General features: G+C 35.7%; 1 protein-coding gene across 1 annotated transcript in view; it reads right to left on the reverse strand.

Moving 5' to 3' along the window:
* The window catches only part of LOC131077808 (eukaryotic translation initiation factor), a 139796-nt gene that overhangs the window by 76225 nt on the left and 43828 nt on the right, over positions 1 to 19743 (reverse strand). The window contains exon 3 of the mRNA XM_059213215.1: positions 9021 to 9222. The gene's annotated coding sequence lies outside the window, so the exon portion shown is untranslated. The remainder of the gene's footprint in view (positions 1 to 9020; positions 9223 to 19743) is intronic.

Here is a 19743-nt window from a genome sequence, read left to right on the forward strand (position 1 = left end):
TATTAAGGAGCAGCGGCAAGGGATTAAGGGAGGCAGGAAGGAGAGGGAAGGAGGGAAAAAGGCGGTCTGCTGCGGGTAAAAGGTAAGGAGCAGGTTATTACTTATATTAAATAATATAAGTCTATCAATTAATGTGCAATGTTCATGGATATTAGTTAATATATAATACTCAACAATATTAATTAGTAGGTAATGTATAATGTTCATTAATATGAGTTATTAATTATAGTTTAGTGAAGGTATATATATATTAGTTATTGTATAGTATTCACTGGTCTTTAAATATAGATAAAGGCATAATCACGTTAATGGATGTATACACAAATTTACTCACTAGGAAGGATTATGTAATACAAAGATATCTAATAAAACTTAATGCATATGTTACAAAGGGTAAAGTACATTGATATATATATATATATATATATATTCAATCAGAACAAGGGGTAACAGAATGATTATAAATATAGATATTGATTATAATAGATAGGTAATGAAACAAGCTAAGGTTAATGAATGTAATTAATGTATACGTAATGTGTATGATAATGAATACTTAATGAACATATTAATGAATGGTTTACAGATGTTAAGGAATAAGTATAAACCATATGTTAATGAATTTGTACTAACATACGTTAACGAGTATACGTATCAATGAATAGTAGGGATATAAATTAATAAATGTAATGTTGATTAATATTAATTAATGTGTAATGTTCATACATATTGGTAATGTGTAATGTTGATTAATATGTGATATTAATCGTAGTCTAGTGAATGTATATATATTAATTAATGTGTAGCATTCACTCGTCACTAAACATAGGTAAAAGATATAATTTGTTAATTGTTGTATACATAAGTTTGCGTATTAAGAAAGATTAGGAATACAAAGGTATGTTAAGAGATGTAATGCATATGTGAAAGATGGAAGGTTATATATATCTATGTTAATTAAGAATACATTAAGAATTCATGTTAACACAAGGGATAGTTTATGAACTGAAACTATTATACAAATGTATGGCTTGGTTGACACAAACTCAACCAAGAAGAGAAGGATCGGGTCAATACCCTTTGAGGACTTGGATGATGGAGGCATCATCCAAGACAAGGAAACGCAAGGGTCTTCCTTGGCTCGCTTGAGTGTAAGAGGTTATACCCAAGACGGGACTCAAAGGTCGGGCCGATCCCCTCTGAGGACTTGGATGATGAAGGCATCACCCAAGGCAAGGAAAGGCAAGGGTCATCCTTGGAGGGCTTGGGTATAAGAGGTTACACCCAAGACAGGATTCGAATTCATCTTCGATTTCTTGGAGGGCTTGGAACCAAGGGGTTCCAAGAGGGCGAGCTTCACGGCCGCCTAAGGACATCTTGGAACCAAGGGGTTCCAAGAAGGCGAGCTTCACGGCCGCCTAAGGACATACTTTGTATGGCATTCCTATCCTTTTTATTAGATAAAAATTATGATTATGTTAATTAAGCATTGAAGCTAGATTATAATTTAGATTACTTATAGATACATATATGTTTGTCATGTTCTAACAATCTGTTTTGCAGATTAATGATCCCTAAATTGTAGGGACATTACACATACAAGAACCTTGGAGTTGTCTCAAGTGATCAAGAGAGGATAAGATACTTTTGGGTATTTTATTCTGTCTTCGCATGTGCATAAAAAACACATCAACAAGTTCCACAATCCTATCTTAAAAATTTGAGGAACTCGAAACAAAAATTCATGAATCTAAAGCCAAAATTTAGTACTTTGTATTCTTAAAGGTCCCACAATTGGCAAACCACCCAAATCCCAAAAATCTAGCAATCACAAATCTAAGCAAATTGAATATTCAAGCAAGAATCTAACAAGCTTGAACACAAAACTCATTTGGGTCCCAAAAATCTAGCAATATGGATACTACAAAATCTAAAAATCCCCCATCCAAGAGCATAAAAATACATAATTTCCTAAGCCAACAAGTTCAAAAATTCATAAGTTCAAAAGCCGCCATCACATCTCACCACTGAGATAATCTTCAAAAATAGCATGCCATGTGAACTCAATCTTAGTTCCCCTATGCATGCCTTCATGATCCCATCCTTCCATCAACTCCTTTTAACCCTCCCAATCCATCACCCAGCATACCTCTATCCTTACATCCCTTTCATCCAAACTCTCGCATAATCACAAATTATCCATCCAACTTGCCTCCCACTCCATTTCTCTTGGCAACATCCTAAGAGAAGCCAACCTAAGAAATCATTGAGGTTCACAATGAAATCCACTAGCTGCAACCTTGGAAACATGAAGCATATAATACAACTATCTCAAATGGTATATTAATATTATCAACTTACTATAAAAGAAAATGCTTGAAATAAAAAATTACCAAAAAAAACATAAAAGAGAAAAACAAAATCCAATGATGAAAACCATTCCTATGGTGCCTTGGGCAAGTACCATGTAAAAACCTATTTGTGGGTGTCAGGCGAAAATTCCTTGCCTATGTGTACCCTACACTTGGGGGAAAGCATCTTCCACCCATCATCCCATCCATCACATCCACATCCCCATGCCATCATACCTACCCTCATTCTCGCCTTTAACCTTGACAAAGATGTCCAAAAGATCTTGAAACGTATTTTGACAATCCCTTGATGTATCCAAGCATAAGCATAGATAAGAAAAACACAACCAAATGGGGCATATCATTCCTATGTGACATAATCCTTCAAAACTACACCTTGTATCCACTCCCCATTTCCATCTCGCATCCCACCCCTCATTTCCATCCATACTCCCATCTTTCCATTCCTCCAACACCTTCACCATTGGTGCTACAACATGCTATCTCCTTAAAGAGGCTTAAACATCAACCAATCCCAAGCATACTATGTAGCAAATCTAAAATTGCCACTCAAACCTACAAAGATTGTGATCCCCTACCTAGCATCCAAATACAATCCATAAAGCCAAATCTCCTAGTCATCCAAACACACTAGCATTCCAAAACAATAATGTCAATACCGAAGCCACTCAACACATGTCCAAAGGAATCCATAAGCTTCATCCTCAGTCTTGTTGAAGTATGAATCTTGTTTAATCAACCAGACCTCATCATCAGGATATATCATTCACAATCCTCGTGTTTCTCTCAAGATATCGTTTCCACATCCACAATGCTATCATCATCATCAAATTAATCCATTGTTGTCTTTTCACTTGAATAGAGTTAAAGGCTTATGTCTTTTTTTATCATTTTGCGCATGCTTGCTTGCTTTCTTGTGTGTGTTTTTTGTCGCTTGTATGTGTAAGGCAATCCTTGGGGCACATCAGGACCAACGACACTATGGTCTTCCATATTCATGGTGCATAAGGTCATTTGTCTACTCAAATATCAGTCCTTGATGCACTTGGCACATCGTCACCTTGGTCTTTATACCATAGTGCATAACATCAATTGCTCACCACAAGTTCAACATATACCTATATCCAATTTTTATCACATCATTTTTTTATAAATTACATTCTATCTTTCTTCTTATCTTTATCCTCATCCTATTCTTTACTAACATCGTCTCTTCCTTTCCTTGCATACCAATCTTCATACATCTAACCATCTCCCCTTCATCCTATCTCTTCAAACACCAATCCATCTTTCATCCCTTTCGACCTATTTCTCCTTTCAAGAGACCATCCAAATCCTGTCAACTTGCTCTCTCAAGGGAGCATCCCTAACCCATTTCCTAAGTTTATTTTCTCTAAATGATTGGGGCATACTACTACTAGTTCTTCCTACTAGTTGTCTATACTTATTTTCTTTGAAACAACATTGCTTCTTCTAGTTGCAACACCATCTCAAAGGGGGGCAAAATGTAGACACCTAAAATTAATCATGTCCTAACCTTACACCTAACAACAACACATTTGCCCCTTTTGAAATCACATTAATCCTATTGTAACCACACTCACATCATTCCAACACTTATTAATTAAATTATTGTATTTACTTAATTAACTGTGACATGGCCTCTAACATTGACTCCATCCAATTGATTGAATAAATCATATTTATTTAATTAAACTAACATCCTACAACCATTTCCCCTAATTGATCAAATAATCTAGTTATTTGATTAATGATCTTAAACCTCCAAATCCAAAATATATAATAACGTCATATCCACAATGTACAATTAGAATAAATACAAATCATCAGTCCAAAATGAACTCAACATTCAATTCTAGCCATCAAATTATCTAAACTAATCCTAGCCACCTATCTTTAACTACATTCAATTCAAAATCAAAATAAATTTTAATCTCTGCCATCCATCTATCAAGTCATTCCTAGCCCTCCGTCCACCAATCACTACCATTTAATCTCTCCCCCTCAAATTCAAATTTTCTGTCAAATCCTATCCCTCCATCCTAAACGAATCTCAATCATCCATTTATCTTCATCCAGTCTATAAATTGAACCATACCCAAGCAATTTCCAAAGAAGAATAATTGGAAGCTAAGAAAGTTTATGCTACTGAAATTCTCGAGCAACTACTTTCATCCTCTCCAACAACAAATCGTGAATGTACCCATGGCATCAAGGTGTTGGTAAGAGAATTTAATTTGTGTTTCTCTTCTTTAAATTGCATTCTCTTTTTCTCTGATAGAAGTACAGTTAGATGTAGAATATGAGCTTTCCATGTGCGATGTCCTCTTCTTTCAAAGCTACATTTAGTTTGCATAGAAAGAATACAAGTATGGTTGCCTTTCAGCAAATTTCTTGACAAGATGGTATACCAAAAAAAAAAATAGATACACACAGAAAGAGAAGCATTGCATCCTATGCCACATTGGTATCTTAATAAAATGCTTCTGTGAAAAGTGACAACATTTCAGTTCAATCAATTGGAGAATGATGCAAAGACCACCCCATAAAGAGCAAGGCTTGCCTAGGCGCAATCAGATATGCTAAAGTCTTATGTATCCATCCATCAATCATATCAAGGAGAGAAAACAAAATATGTAACAACACATACTAAAGAGACAAAAAATTGGTAAACAAATTATCCCAAAAAAGGATCACAATTCCACTAAAAATCTCTTTTGTTTGACTCAGACAATAAAAATTCCAAAATTCTGTGTGCACGATACAAAAATATTCAGCAACCCCAAAAAATAAAATAAAAATTTCGAGTAGTTCGTGAGCAATTAAATTGAATAAACAGCAGTCTTCTAATGGGGTAAAACAGATTTAAAAACCAAAATATAACAAGCATTCAATCAGAATAAACAGTGAAAAAGAACCCAATAATCTAGCAATCACAAATCTAAGCAAATTGAATATTCAAGCAAGAATCCAACAAGATTGAACACAAAACTCATTTGGGTCCCAAAAATCTAGTAATATGCATACTAAAAAATCCAAAAATCCCCCATCCAAGAGCATAAAAATACATGATTTCCTAAGCCAACAAGTTTCAAAATTCATAAGTTCAAAAGATGCCATCACATCTCACCACTGAGATAATCTTCAAAAATAGCATGCCATGTGAACTCAATCTTAGTTCCCCTATGCATGCCTTCATGATCCCATCCTTCCATCAACTCCTTTTAACCCTCCCAATCCATTACCCAGCATACCTCTATCCTTACACCCCTTTCATCCAAACTCTCGCATAATCACAAATTATCCATCCAACTTGCCTCCCACTCCATTTCTCTTGGCAACATCCTAAGAGAAGCCAACCTAAGAAATCATCGAGGTTCACAATGACATCCACTAGGTGCAACCTTGACAACATGAAGCATATAATACAACTATCTCAAATGGTATATTAATATTATCAACTTACTACAAAAGAAAATGCTTGAAATAAAAAATTAATAAAAAAAAACATAAAAGAGAAAAACAAAATCCCATGATGAAAACCATTCCTATGGTGCCTTGGGCAAGTACCATGTAAAAACCTATTTGTGGGTGTCAGGAGAAAATTCCTTGCCTATGTGTACCCTACACTTGGGGGAAAGCATCTTCCACCCATCATCCCATCCATCACATCCACATCCCCATGCCATCATACCTACCCTCATTCTCGCCTTTAACCTTGACAAAGATGTCCAAAAGATCTTGAAACGTATTTTGACAATCCCTTGATGTATCCAAGCATAAGAATACATAAGAAAAACACAACCAAATGGGGCATATCATTCCTATGTGACATAATCCTTCGAAACTACACCTTGTATCCACTCCCCATTTCCATCTCGCATCCCACCCCTCATTTCCATCCATACTCCCATCTTTCCATTCCTCCAACACCTTCACCATTGGTGCTACAACATGCTATCTCCTTAAAGAGGCTTAAACATCAACCAATCCCAAGCATACTATGTAGCAAATCTAAAATTGCCACTCAAACCTACAAAGATTGTGATCCCCTACCTAGCATCCAAATAAAATTCATAAAGACAAATCTCCTAGTCATCCAAACACACTAGCATTGCAAAACAATAATGTCAATACCGAAGCCACTCAACACATGTCCAAAGGAATCCATAAGCTTCATCCTCAGTCTTGTTGAAGTATGAATCTTGTTTAATCAACCAGACCTCATCATCGGTATATATCATTCACAATCCTCGTGTTGCTCTCAAGATATCGTTTCCACATCCACAATGCTATCATCATCATCAAATTAATCCATTGTTGTCTTTTCACTTGACTAGAGTTAAAGGCTTATGTCTTTTTTAATCATTTTGTGCACGCTTGCTTGCTTTCTTGTGTGTGTTTTTTGTCGCTTGTATGTGTAAGGCAATCCTTGGGGCACATCAGGACCAACAACACTATGGTCTTCCATATTCATGGTCCATAAGGTCATCTGTCTACTCAAATATCAGTCCTTGATGCACTTGGCAAATCGTCACCTTGGTCTTTATACCATAGTGCATAACATCAATTGCTCACCACAAGTTCAACATATACCTATATCTAATTTTTATCACATCATTTTTTTATGAATTACATTCTATCTTTTTTCTTATCTTTATCCTCATCCTATTCTTTACTAACATCGTCTCATCCTTTCCTTGCATACCAATCTTCATACATCTAACCATCTCCCCTTCATCCTATCTCTTCAAACACCAATCCATCTTTCATCCCTTTCGACCTATTTCTCCTTTCAAGAGACCGTCCAAATCCTGTCAACTTGCTCTCTCAAGGGAGCATCCCTAACCCATTTCCTAAGTTTATTTTCTCTAAATGATTGGGGCATACTACTACTAGTTCTTCCTACTAGTAGTCTATACTTATTTTCTTTGAAACAACATTGCTTCTTCTAGTTGCAACACCATCTCAAAGGGGGGCAAAATGTAGACACCTAAAATTAATCATGTCCTAACCTTACACCTAACAACAACACATTTGCCCCTTTTGAAATCACATTAATCCTATTGTAACCACACTCACATCATTCCAACACTTATTAATTAAATTATTGTATTTATTTAATTAACTGTGGCATGGCCTCTAACATTGACTCCATCCAATTGATTGAATAAATCATATTTATTTAATTAAACTAACATCCTACAACCATTTCCTCTAATTGATCAAATAATCTAGTTATTTGATTAATGATCTTAAACCTCCAAATCCAAAATATATAATAATGTCATATCCATAATGTACAATTAAAATAAATACAAATCATCAATCCAAAATGAACTCAACATTCAATTCTAGCCATCAAATTATCTAAACTAATCCTAGCCACCTATCTTTAACTACATTCAATTCAAAATCAAACTAAATTTTAATCTCTGCCATCCATCTATCAAGTCATTCCTAGCCCTCCGTCCACCAATCACTACCATTTAATCTCTCCCCCTCAAATTCAAATTTTCTGTCAAATCCTATCCCTCCATCCTAAACGAATCTCAATCATCCATTTATCTTCATCCAATCTATAAATTGAACCATACCCAAGCAGTTTCCAAAGAAGAATAATTGGAAGCTAAGAAAGTTTATGCTACTGAAATTCTCGAGCAACTACGTTCATCCTCTCCATCAACAAATCGTGAATGTACCCATGGCATCAAGGTGTTGGTAAGAGAATTTAATTTGTGTTTCTCTTCTTTAAATTGCATTCTCTTTTTCTCTGATAGAAGTACAGTTAGATGTAGAATATGAGCTTTCCATGTGCCATGTCCTCTTCTTTCAAAGCTACATTTAGTTTGCATAGAAAGAATACAAGTATGGTTGCCTTTCAGCAAATTTCTTGACAAGATGGTATACCAAAAAAAAATAGATACACACAGAAAGAGAAGCATTGCATTCTATGCCACATGGGTATCTTAAAAAAATGCTTCTGTGAAAAGTGACAACATTTCAGTTCAATTAATTGGAGAATGATGCAAAGACCACCCCATAAAGAGCAAGGCTTGCCTAGGCGCAATCAGATATGCTAAAGTCTTATGTATCCATCCATCAATCATATCAAGGAGAGAAAACAAAATATGTAACAACACATACTAAAGAGACAAAAAATTGGTAAACAAATTATCCCAAAAAAGGATCACAATTCCACTAAAAATCTCTTTTGTTTGACTCAGACAATAAAAATTCCAAAATTCTGTGTGCACGATACAAAAATATTCAGCAACCCCAAAAAATAAAATAAAAATTTCGAGTAGTTCGTGAGCAATTAAATTGGATAAACAGCAGTCTTCTAATGGGGTAAAACAGATTTAAAAACCAAAATATAACAAGCATTCAATCAGAATAAACAGTGAAAAAGAACCCAATACTGTATTCCACACAAAATTAAAAAAAACAAAACTTAAATGATATAAACCCATATCACCTAAAATCTTGAATGCTCTAAACATAGGGCTTTTATCCCTGCTTTGGTGTAAGTGGCTAGATAGGCAGTCCAGATTTTTTTTCCTTCTTTTCCAAAATAACCAGACCCAGATAAACAGAAAAAAGGAGAATAGAAAACACTTTAAAGACCTGAGGTAAACGCCGAGATCAACAGTTCAAATCCCCAGAAGCAGCAGAAAAACTAGCAGCAGCAGAAAGTGCAGTGTTAGAGTCAAAATGAGTTCCAAAGGAATGCCCTTTAACTCCTCCTGACCACATATTGATGGACTGATCTGCCTGCATAATAACTTTCTCTTCCTCTGATCAACAATTGTTGTGTAGCAACTAGTCCCTGCCATTGCAACATGTTTGAAAGTAGAGTTAATGATTATTGTTGTTACTAGTCAGTCTATAATTGCAATGTGTTTGGAAATTAGTTACATGTATTGAATTATGAACTTTGAAAAATTCGCAGAATGCTATTAATGTTGAAAAATGTAAGAAAATATGTAAAACTTATAGCTTACCAGAGCCTCATTAATATTATAGGAAAGTGCAAACCCACCTTATATAAAACTAATTTTCTAGAAAAAAAGGATATTGATGATAAAAAAATTCAATTAAAAAATGAAAAAGTTAAGATTAAAAGATATGATGAAGATGAGATTTAATGCCTACATCAAAGTTTTTAAAATATTTTGAACATATTACTTAAAAATTAGTTCTTAATAAAATAAATGCTCCCATTCTCATTCATTAAAGGAAGATAAACCTAAAACTCAATGCTATTGTAATGATTTACAAAATTACGCTACTTAAAAAGATGTGTCAACCAACTATAATATCCTATTTTCAGGTGAACCGTACAGTCAAACAACTGAAATCTTATCCCTACATCTGATTTGGAGAGTACATTGAAGTGCCTTACCACCAATGCTATAGAAAAAAAGTTGCAACTTTCACTAAAACAAAAATATAGTCATAAAAAAAATCCTCATTCAAGATTATTATTGAGCATGGAGGATCACATCACAATATTAGTTTTATAACAATAAACCAGGAGGACATGAAAACCATACCGAGACTCTCATGGCTCTACAATACCATTCTCCTTCGCAATATAGTGTTACAAGAAGTGAGCAATGGGCAATGCAACAGAAATTGGACTTGGAGAAATGTTTCTTATACATGACTTAACGAAAATCAAAATCAGATAGCTAATAAATTATTCTCAAAGATCAGACAACTTTCTTAAACATGTACACAATAAAAAGGATAAAGTTTGATTTTATTCAGTTTTCCACATCTAAAAATGTATTGCAAAGCACTTGCTAACTCAAGCCCAAAAATGGAGAGTTTGGGGTTGAAACTGCCACCCTAGTTGACTTGATGTTTTGTGCAGTGTTTAGAACAAGCGAATGTCAATTGGTTTTTCCATTGTGTCTAGATGCAAGCATTCAGGTCAAACTTAATTTATGCGGCATAACATTTGTAACATAATGCCTACATTCAGTCAAATTTGAAATCCATTATAAGCAAGAATACATTCCTGAAGTCAAATAAGCCTTAAATTAGGGATGTACCTGAGTCATATAACAATTATATCAAGTAATTGGCATAAATTCCCATCTATGGGAAAATTTCACTATAAAAATTGAACCATGGCCTAAAAAAGGATTCTATGGAATTGTGTGCTTGTGTGATGTCCCAAACAAGACTCCGTCAAGTATTGTTGATATTGAGAAAGCTCCTTGTATTATCTTTAAATGTGATTATAAGTCTGTAAGACTTACAAAATGGTTCAGCCTTTACACAACGATTCATTTGAGATAGTGGCAAGACAACTCTATTGGCAAAGTATATATTTAAATTAAAGATTTAAATTTATTTAGACTTGTTTGAACCTTCTAAGTTGTATGAAGAGGATGAATGAAGAGATGGAAGGGTTGGAGGAAGATGTCATTCTTCATAAGAAAGTGAGAACAGACTAGGTTAATGTATCAAACACCATTCCAAATACAGTGGTCAAAACAATGATAAGGAAATGGGACTATTGGTTAGATAGCAAACAAGTTAATGTTATCAACGATTAAATTATTACAGAGGCTATGATCCTGTTTGAGCAAGTCAGCGATGAAGAGACATTAGTAATGAATAGAAGACAAAGCAACAATCCTTGTGTGCAGTCTAAGAGTGACCGTGACACAAGGAGACAAAGAATATATCAATAAAGCATAATTGAGATGATATAAGAGCAATGAAATAAAGCGACAGCAATTAACTTGTGATAGCAATCATTATTCAAGACAATGACTTTTTGACTATATTAGACAGCAAATGAACAAAGGCAACTATAATGTAGTTGTTTATATCAATTATAAATTTATAAACAACAAAGGCAACGATCATTCTAAGGAAAACATAAGCCCATATGCTAGCCGATCATGTTAAAAAACATATATACATGAATGTAAGGGGCCGATGCCAGGATTATTATCAATATGTGCAGCAGAAAGACGACTCAATATTCAGCAGTGCAAGTTCTGTTTTGTGATTGGCCGATCTATAACCAAAGCAGGTGAAGAATGGTGAAGCAAGCATATCCTGAGCAGCGATTGAAGATTAACAGTTAGTAATAGAGACAATGCATCACTCTAAGAAGCGATTTAAGTTAGCAATGAGGGATGATGCATCAGTTTGTTATAAACAACAATAAGCTAGCAACAATTACACAGAATTATTTTAGACAATAACTAATTACCAAAGGGTGCAATTTTGATTAATGATTAAGGGATGTATTTGATTAAATATTCTTCAAGAGGTACGATTGGTGTATTAGCAATCTGTTCAAATAGTAAGCAAACATAATTAAAATGTTAGTGCTATAAGGCAGTGATTAGTTTATAGAAAGACATGTCTCTTACAAGAAGGATCCATTCAAAGAGTATGACCATTAGAAGATAAAGGTATTTATAGAGATTGGAAATGAAGATGACGGAGGTGGGGGGAAAAAGGAAGAGATTGAAAATATAATTCAGAATAAAAAGGAAATGGAGAGCGGACCTGGAGAAAAGATGTATGTTGATATAAAAAGGAAGCTTAGATATATGAAAACTAAGAGAAGACTAAATTGAAGAATAAAGATATAAAATGAAGTATAATTTATGGAGTAGTGTGTGTGTGAAATAAAATAAACAGATCTTATATACACCCGCAGTCTTGTATGTGGAAAAATATATATATGATCATGGCAGATTTATGAGAAGAGTATATACATTTGAGGCAGATTTGTATAAATCATTTAAGTAAGAAAAATGAGTTATCTTTTATACACTAGCAGATTTATATAAAGAGTATATAATAGAAGATCATTCAAAGGCAAAGCTTGTGAAAGAATAGAGCAAATTTGTGAAAGCTTTGTGAAGTCTCTATGGGCAGATTCAAGAATAGTTTTTGAGCAGACATATGAAAGAATTTTGAGCAGACTTGAAAGAAAGAAGAATGCAGAGAAGAAATAAAAATGAAAGCACATTTGTGAAGAATCTATTTTACTCTAATCTGAAGGCTCAGTTGAGCAGCAGCGATTAATAACATTGAGGCATATATTTCAAGTATACAAACCAGAGAAAGTTATCAAGATAAACTCTATCCTCTGAACTATTCTTAAAATTTTAAGTTAAAGATTATAATGAAATGTATTCAGTTCTGATAAAATTATGTTTATTTATATATTACAACTCTCAATTTAAGTTAAAATTGTTGTCTCGGGACTAAGTTAAGACAAATCCCAAGGGGACATTACAGCTTATATACCATCTTATATATGCTTGCCTCTCACTTTCTTAAAAATATTGATTTGGCCATCTTAATTAAGAAAATACTTCAGTCAAATTTGAAATCCATTATGATCAAGAATACATTCCTGGAGTCAAATGTAACTTAAATAAGGAATGTACCTAGGTCAAGGAAGTTGGCATTAATTGCCATGTATAGGAAAATTGCAGCATTAAAATTTTGATAAATGGTTTGGAAAGGATTCTATGAAAATATGCCCTTATATATACCATCTTGCATATTTTTGCCCCTCAATCAATAACTAATTTTTTGAATTTTTTAAATGGTCACCTTAATAAATAAAATACTATTGTAATGCCCACTAGCATATTTGCTTTGTCTATTGCTTGATTTTTATTCTATATTTTGCATTGAGTGATTAATCATGTATTGTGCGGTACATGTGTTATGATCTTTTGTACCAAACTTTCTAATGAGGCTTTGTATTCCCATTGAGGTGTTCCAATTGTGTACATTGGACGTTTATATAGTGATGTTTTAGATAGCCATCAATTTGTTTTCTTGATGAGGTTTTGTATTGCCATCTAGATTCCCAACTATGTATTATGGTATGCATATATTGAACCTCTATATGTTTGGATTATTATAGTGTTTCAGCTTCATTGTTTTCCTGTGTTCCACAAGGACGCATCCCCTGCCTTTTTTCCCTCATACTCGTACCGGGGACGCGTCCCTTGCCTTTTTTCCCTCGTACCCGTACCGGGGACGCATCCCCTGCCTTTTTTCCCTCATACCCGTATCAGGGACGAAACGGGGATGCGGGGACGGGAATTTGTTGTTTCCTAAGCGTCCCTCTTTTGGAAAAAAACACAAGGGAAGTTTCGGGAATGGGTGTTGGGCAGTAGGGGATGGCAGGGGGTGGCCAGTTGTCCTCGTGACAGTCAGGAGATGCCTAGGCGTCCCCCAACAGTCCCCAGGACAGCTGCCTGTCCCCTACAGCCCAGAATTAAAAAAAAACACATTTTTAATTTACAATAGAGGTTCAGCTGGCCCCACCAAGACCCCAAATAAACATTAAAATATAACAAACCCTAATCTAATGCATAAAATAAACAAAAGGAAGAAAAAGACACTCATTTTGACATTTGCAAAATAGGAAAAGAGCAGCAAGAAGAGAAGAAGCAGCTGGTTAAGGACAGCCATATATTTTCTTAGTTTATCTTGACATTATGATAGACAGCTGATTATGGAGTTCTGTGTTTTAACTTTTCTATTTACAATTTATGTCCTCTCATAGTTATGGATGTTTAATATTTAATATTTATCATTTTATGTCTATTATGGATGCTTATGACATATGTTTGTTGGCAATGATTGATAAAATCATTTGAATTTTGGTAAAATGTTTGTCAATTCTCTTGTGAAATCTCAATCCAAGTCTAATGCAATGTATTAATGTCTATGATGAATGCTTTACCATTGTTATGATATGCATATTTGAAATTTCTCTATATTTGTAAAAACCCCCTTATTTTTTTAACAGTCGTCCCCTACGGTCCCCCTGAAAATGACCCAAAAGTACCCATGCATCGGAAACACATCCCGTCGTCCCCGTTCCCGAAACTCCGTGGAATATAGTTGTTTTCACTATATATGAAATAGTGAAATTGTTATATCTAGTTTAGCATTGGGGATTATCATTGATTATGCATCTTGTTATCTGGATCATGCTAGTCATGGATGATTTTCAAATAAATGTGATGACTTAATAGCATGTTATGAGTTATATGACATTGGTGTTTCATGTTGTGCTTCAATTACTCCTATATGGTGTAGGTGGGTTCGAGGTTTCACCCAAGTATGCAGGTATAAGAATCCCTAGTGATTTGAATATGGTTGTCTTGGGTAAAACATGTTTGTTTAACCTCCACCTCACTCAATTCGAGTGCAACATGAGTATTGTGAATCCCTATTCTTGTGTTGTAAACACACGCACCATTGCAAATGGGGACCCTTCTTTGTTGCTTGATAGTTTAGTGTTTTTTCGTTTCTTTTAGCTTTAGTTTGACAACGATTTCACAGTCTTTAGCCTTAGAATGAGAAGAGTTTCATTTTGTCAAGTCTAGGAGTCAATAAAGGAATGATATTGTGGACGAAAGTCTTGTGTAAACATGGGAAACAAGGATGAAAAGTGTGAAATTGCGATTTTGAAAAAAGATAGCTCAAAATTTAGAAGAAATGAAAGAGATTCCAAAACTTGAGAAGTAAATTACAAGGAAAATTCCTTGTCAAGGTCGGATTTTCAACTGTGATAGGAAAGAAAAATAGGAAAAATTCTAGAAGTTATTCTAAAACCCTTGGATAAAGTTGAAATTCTCATGCAAAAACCATAACAAGTTCGATTTCCCCTTGGATTATCCTTGTCTAGATTGAGTTTCCCTTTCAAAATCCATGTTAAAGTGGCAATTTCCATGGAAAAAATTGGTATTCATCAAAAAAAATCCTTGACTAAGAGGTAAAGACACCTAAAATCCATGTATTGGGCTAATAAGCGCTTGATAGTCCTTAGCAATCTTGCATATGCACTCACTTGTCCTTGTCTAACTTGAAATTGCGCTCACCAATTTATGCATAAGGAATGCGCCACAAAGTCCTCTCCAACCTTGGATTTTCGTTCACAAAGTCCTTGAATACCTTCAAAATAAACTCAATAATCCACCTCTACCTTCAAAATGCACTCATTTATCCACCTCCACCCCCAAATCGAACTGGAAAATCCCTCTCTAGGTCAAGATTCCACCTTAGAATCCAGCACAAGGTCTAAAATCCACTCAAGAGTCCTTGAACACATAAAATTTGCACCCAAGAGTCCTTGGACAACCCTCAAATTTGCTCAGTAGTCCTTGAGTAACCTTGAAACCTACTTAACTATCCTTGTGCAGGGCAAAGTTCACATGGAATAAATTGCCAGCAATGTGAAATTTTCTTGGGAGAATGAGCACTCAACATTACATAAATAGGCACTCAAAACAAGATGAAATCAACTTACAGGGAGGTCGATTTGATTGAAAAAAACATAAAAGTTCTCTCCAAGAAATTCATTTAAAGTGCAAACGTGTGTAAAGGTGAAGGCCAACCTGATTCAAATTGAATATAATTCAACTTTTGGAGGGAAAACAAACAAAATAAGAGGAATTAAACCCTCTTGGCTGACCCCTTTGTCAAATGTGAAGTGTTTCAAGGAATGCATATAAAGTGAATTTCAAGTAATTACTTTACAATGCAAATCTAATCAAGCTCGCAGCTGAAGGAAAGGCAAAGAAAAGTGCAATTTCTACAAGGGAAATCAGATTTCAAAGCCAAATATTGATGAAAAGAAGAAGGTACCTATTGTGACATTTTCACACATTGCCCCATTGCAAATGGGGACCCCCATTTTTTTCTTCTTTCCAGGTTAGTTGTTGCGTCTTTAGCTATTAGCCTTTCACTTGAGGAAGTATGGTGTCTTAGGTTGTCAATAGCTCATCAAGTCATGTCTCTCTTTAAGTTGAAGTGAGGTCAGTTAGTTCTCAGAGTTTAGGAGATGAGCGATTTGGGATGGTCATTTCATTTGATCATCAACGTCATATGCCTCCAAAATCAGAGATAAAATTGAGTCTAAGCATGGAGGACTGTCAGAGAAAGTTTAGAGATGCTTGAGATGAGGATAGTCACCACATAGGCAATCAGGATGAGGGTGTGTTGATGACAAAAGGCCCTAAGATTGATGAAGTGTCCCTATCACTAAAATTGCATAAGTGAAATCACAGTCAGTGACCCCCTAAATGTCCGACCTACTTCATCCCATAGTCAATGCCCCCTCAAAAGTCCAATCTCTCTCAATTAGTGGGGTATAAAAAATCCGATATCTTTCTTGCCCAATCACTGACCCCCTAAAAGTCTGATCTAGGTGAGGAACCCCTTTTGCTTAGCAAGATAAACATTTCTAAGGGTGAATGCTTGATGTTTGATGAGATTGAGGTAATTGAGAAAGCATAGCTAACATCTTTTGTTGTCAGTCAATGCCCTATCAAAAGCCCGACCTCTCACAATCAGTGCCCTCTCAAAACCATGACCTCCTAGAATGACTGTCAATGCTTGGTGAAATCTCCACCCAAGGATAAAAGAAGATATTTAAGTCAATGATCATGTTGGTGGTGAAGGAAAGATCAATTCAATGGGATTAAGGAAGATCATCAAAGAAGTTTGAAGGCATTGTCAATGCTCCCCAAGAAGTACGACCTTTCACAGTCAATGCCCCCCAAAAAAGTCCGAACTCTTACTGTCAACGACCCTTGAAAACTTCGAACTTCTTTGGAGACTTGCAATGAACACTTAAATGCTCTTTCATGCTATTAGGAGACAAATGATTTCAAAGATCAAGCATATCATGCAAGTGATCAAATGTTGAAGTAGACGCAAAGGAGAAAGTGAGGAAAACATCACAGTCAATGCCCTAAGAAAACCTTGACCTTTCTCAGTCAGTGCCTTGTGAAAAGTCTGAACTGTCATTGTCAGTGACCCCTTGGAACTCCGACTTGCCATTGTCAATGCACCTTTAAATGTCCGATCACTTTTGATGACAGTTAGTCCCCCTTGAAAGCCCGAACTCCTTAAGGAGTCACTTCCAATCCACGCCTTGGGAAGGTAATGAGTAATAGCAGGTCCCAGACCTGAAACCAATGAAGATTAAGATATGTATCAGACCTAAAGTCAATAAAAATCAGATATAAAAGTGTAGTCTCAGACTGAAAAGATGACAAATCAGATTTTAGAATCAGACCTTGAAAAGGGAAAATCAAAGATTAAATTTCTGATTTAAAGATCGAAGTTGTTCTCTTCTATGTCTTGATCAAGGTGTGTGTTGTCCTCATTTTTGTTCTAAAAAATGATGGACCATTACATAAAAAAAATTGTCAAAAAAAATGAAAATTTTACTCTATGGCACACTTCCCGAGGGAAAATTTTGCTTCGCCCTTGGACTGGCTTAATCCTCAGTCCATCCTCAAACCACGTTTCAAATTTCATTGCATTCTCGGTTCGTTTGCTATGTTTTTCCTTCAATTTTGGGTTTTTTCTCCCTGACTGCAGGTGGGAAATTTTCCTTAAGTTGCAAGTTTTAATGTTTTCCTTTGTTTTGGTCTTTTACAAGTGCACTTTATGAAATTAGAACTTGTAACTTACTTTTTATTTCCCCCTTGATGCTTTTTGGCTCTTTAAGTCATAATAGGAACTTTTTGGATAAGTTACAAGTTAATTTTAAATTATACATTTAAAAGTCACTTGTAATTCTTTTATTCTTGAAATAGTAGCTAGCTCGGATACTCACCTTGCTTGGAGGGCGGATTTTGGGAGTTCATGTTCCAAGGCGGACTTTTGGAGTTCATGTTCCAAGGCGGACTTTGGAGAACATAACACCATTTACTTTGCTTGGAGGGCGGACTTTTTGAATCTTAGGCACCACTTACACCTCTCCTTGGGCGGACTTTGGATGACTTTCTCCATAGGGCGGACCTTTTAGCTCATGCTCCAAGGCAATCAACTTAGACAAGGCGGAAATTTGTAGTTAGGCACCCCTTTCTTATCACTTTAGGCGGAGTTTGAAGAGCTTGACCTTTTGGAGAGCGGACTTTTGGGATTCACCTTGGAGGGCGGAGTTTTTGCTTCCTAGGCACCAAGGAGGGCGGAGTTTTTCCAACTTAGGTGCTATTGATTGTAAAGTAGGGCGAACTTTGGATGACTTATGCACCTTTACCTTGGGGCGGAGTTTTGAGCTGGCCATGATGTTAGTAAGGCGGACTTCTTTGGACTCAAGTACAAGGCGGACTTTGGAGGATCTCCATCAAGACGGACTTTCATACCTTACTTGCACCATCATCTTTGCTTGGACCTCTTAAAATACCTCCAAGGCGGACTTTCATGCATCCTATCCATGGCGGACTTTTGTTGGACTTTTCTTGCCTTGGGCACTTGATATCTTTAGTATATACCATGAGGGCGGACTTTTGGAGTCTTGAGCACCTTCACCTTGGGGCGGAGTTTTGAGCTGGCAATGATGTTAGGAAGGCAGACTTTGAGCTTCCTGTCATAACATTCACTTCCTATCATAACATTCACCATCACACATTGATTAGCCAAACTTAGAGAAAAAACTTGAAAAACTTCAAAATTTGATAATTTCACCAATTTTCACCAGATTAAAATGATATTTGAAATCCAAACTTAGGTAAAGCATCTAAAGCGTCATGACCCCTAAAATGTAGGATCTTATCTTTTTGGGTCAAAATTTGGAAATCTTTGATCGCGATCGATGCAGGTTAATGGTATCAATGCAAACCCTAGGTTCCCATTCCGAAAAAGCAAAAAGCAGACATCCCTAAAAAACAAGGAAAACTTTCTAAAAATAGCCATCCCGCGGATTGGGCTAAAAATGCCAAAAACGAAACTTCCTAAAAAATAGGAAAAGGCAAAAAAGCAAACTTTCTAAAAATAGAAAGTTGTCCAAATTCGTTTCAATCAATTGTGTTCTTCATCCTTTGGCCTTTCTAGGCACTTTGACGGTGTCTAGACTCTATTATCACTTGGCTTACACAAACTGACTTTCAATCCTTAGGACTCAAACCATTCAAAACTTGATAGAACCGAGCAACTCTGGAGCGGAAGGCCACAGGGCACTAACAAAAACCCTAGAAAGCAGGAAAGGAGAGGGTCCCCATCTTCAATGGGGTGATGTGTGAAAAAGGTCACAACAGGAAGTACTTAGATGGTAGTAGTAGTAAAGCTTGTTTGGAGGACGAGTTACCACATCAACCACCCGAGTAGATTGAGCAGATTTTGGATAGAAGAATTGGAAGGAGCACTAGGAAGTAGGAACAAGCAATATCAGGAGTATTTGGTGAAGTGGAAAGGCAGACCGACAAAAGATTCAACATGGATTTCTTAGGCTAAGGTAGACCGCCTTGGTTTTCCTCTACCCCCAACAAAGTGAAAGGCTCACTTTTCTTTCTAACCCTGGGTGTTTGATGCAGGAGCATCCCTA

Source organism: Cryptomeria japonica, chromosome 10 (assembly GCF_030272615.1).
Source record: "Cryptomeria japonica chromosome 10, Sugi_1.0, whole genome shotgun sequence".
In the NCBI taxonomy this organism is placed as follows: domain Eukaryota; kingdom Viridiplantae; phylum Streptophyta; class Pinopsida; order Cupressales; family Cupressaceae; genus Cryptomeria; species Cryptomeria japonica.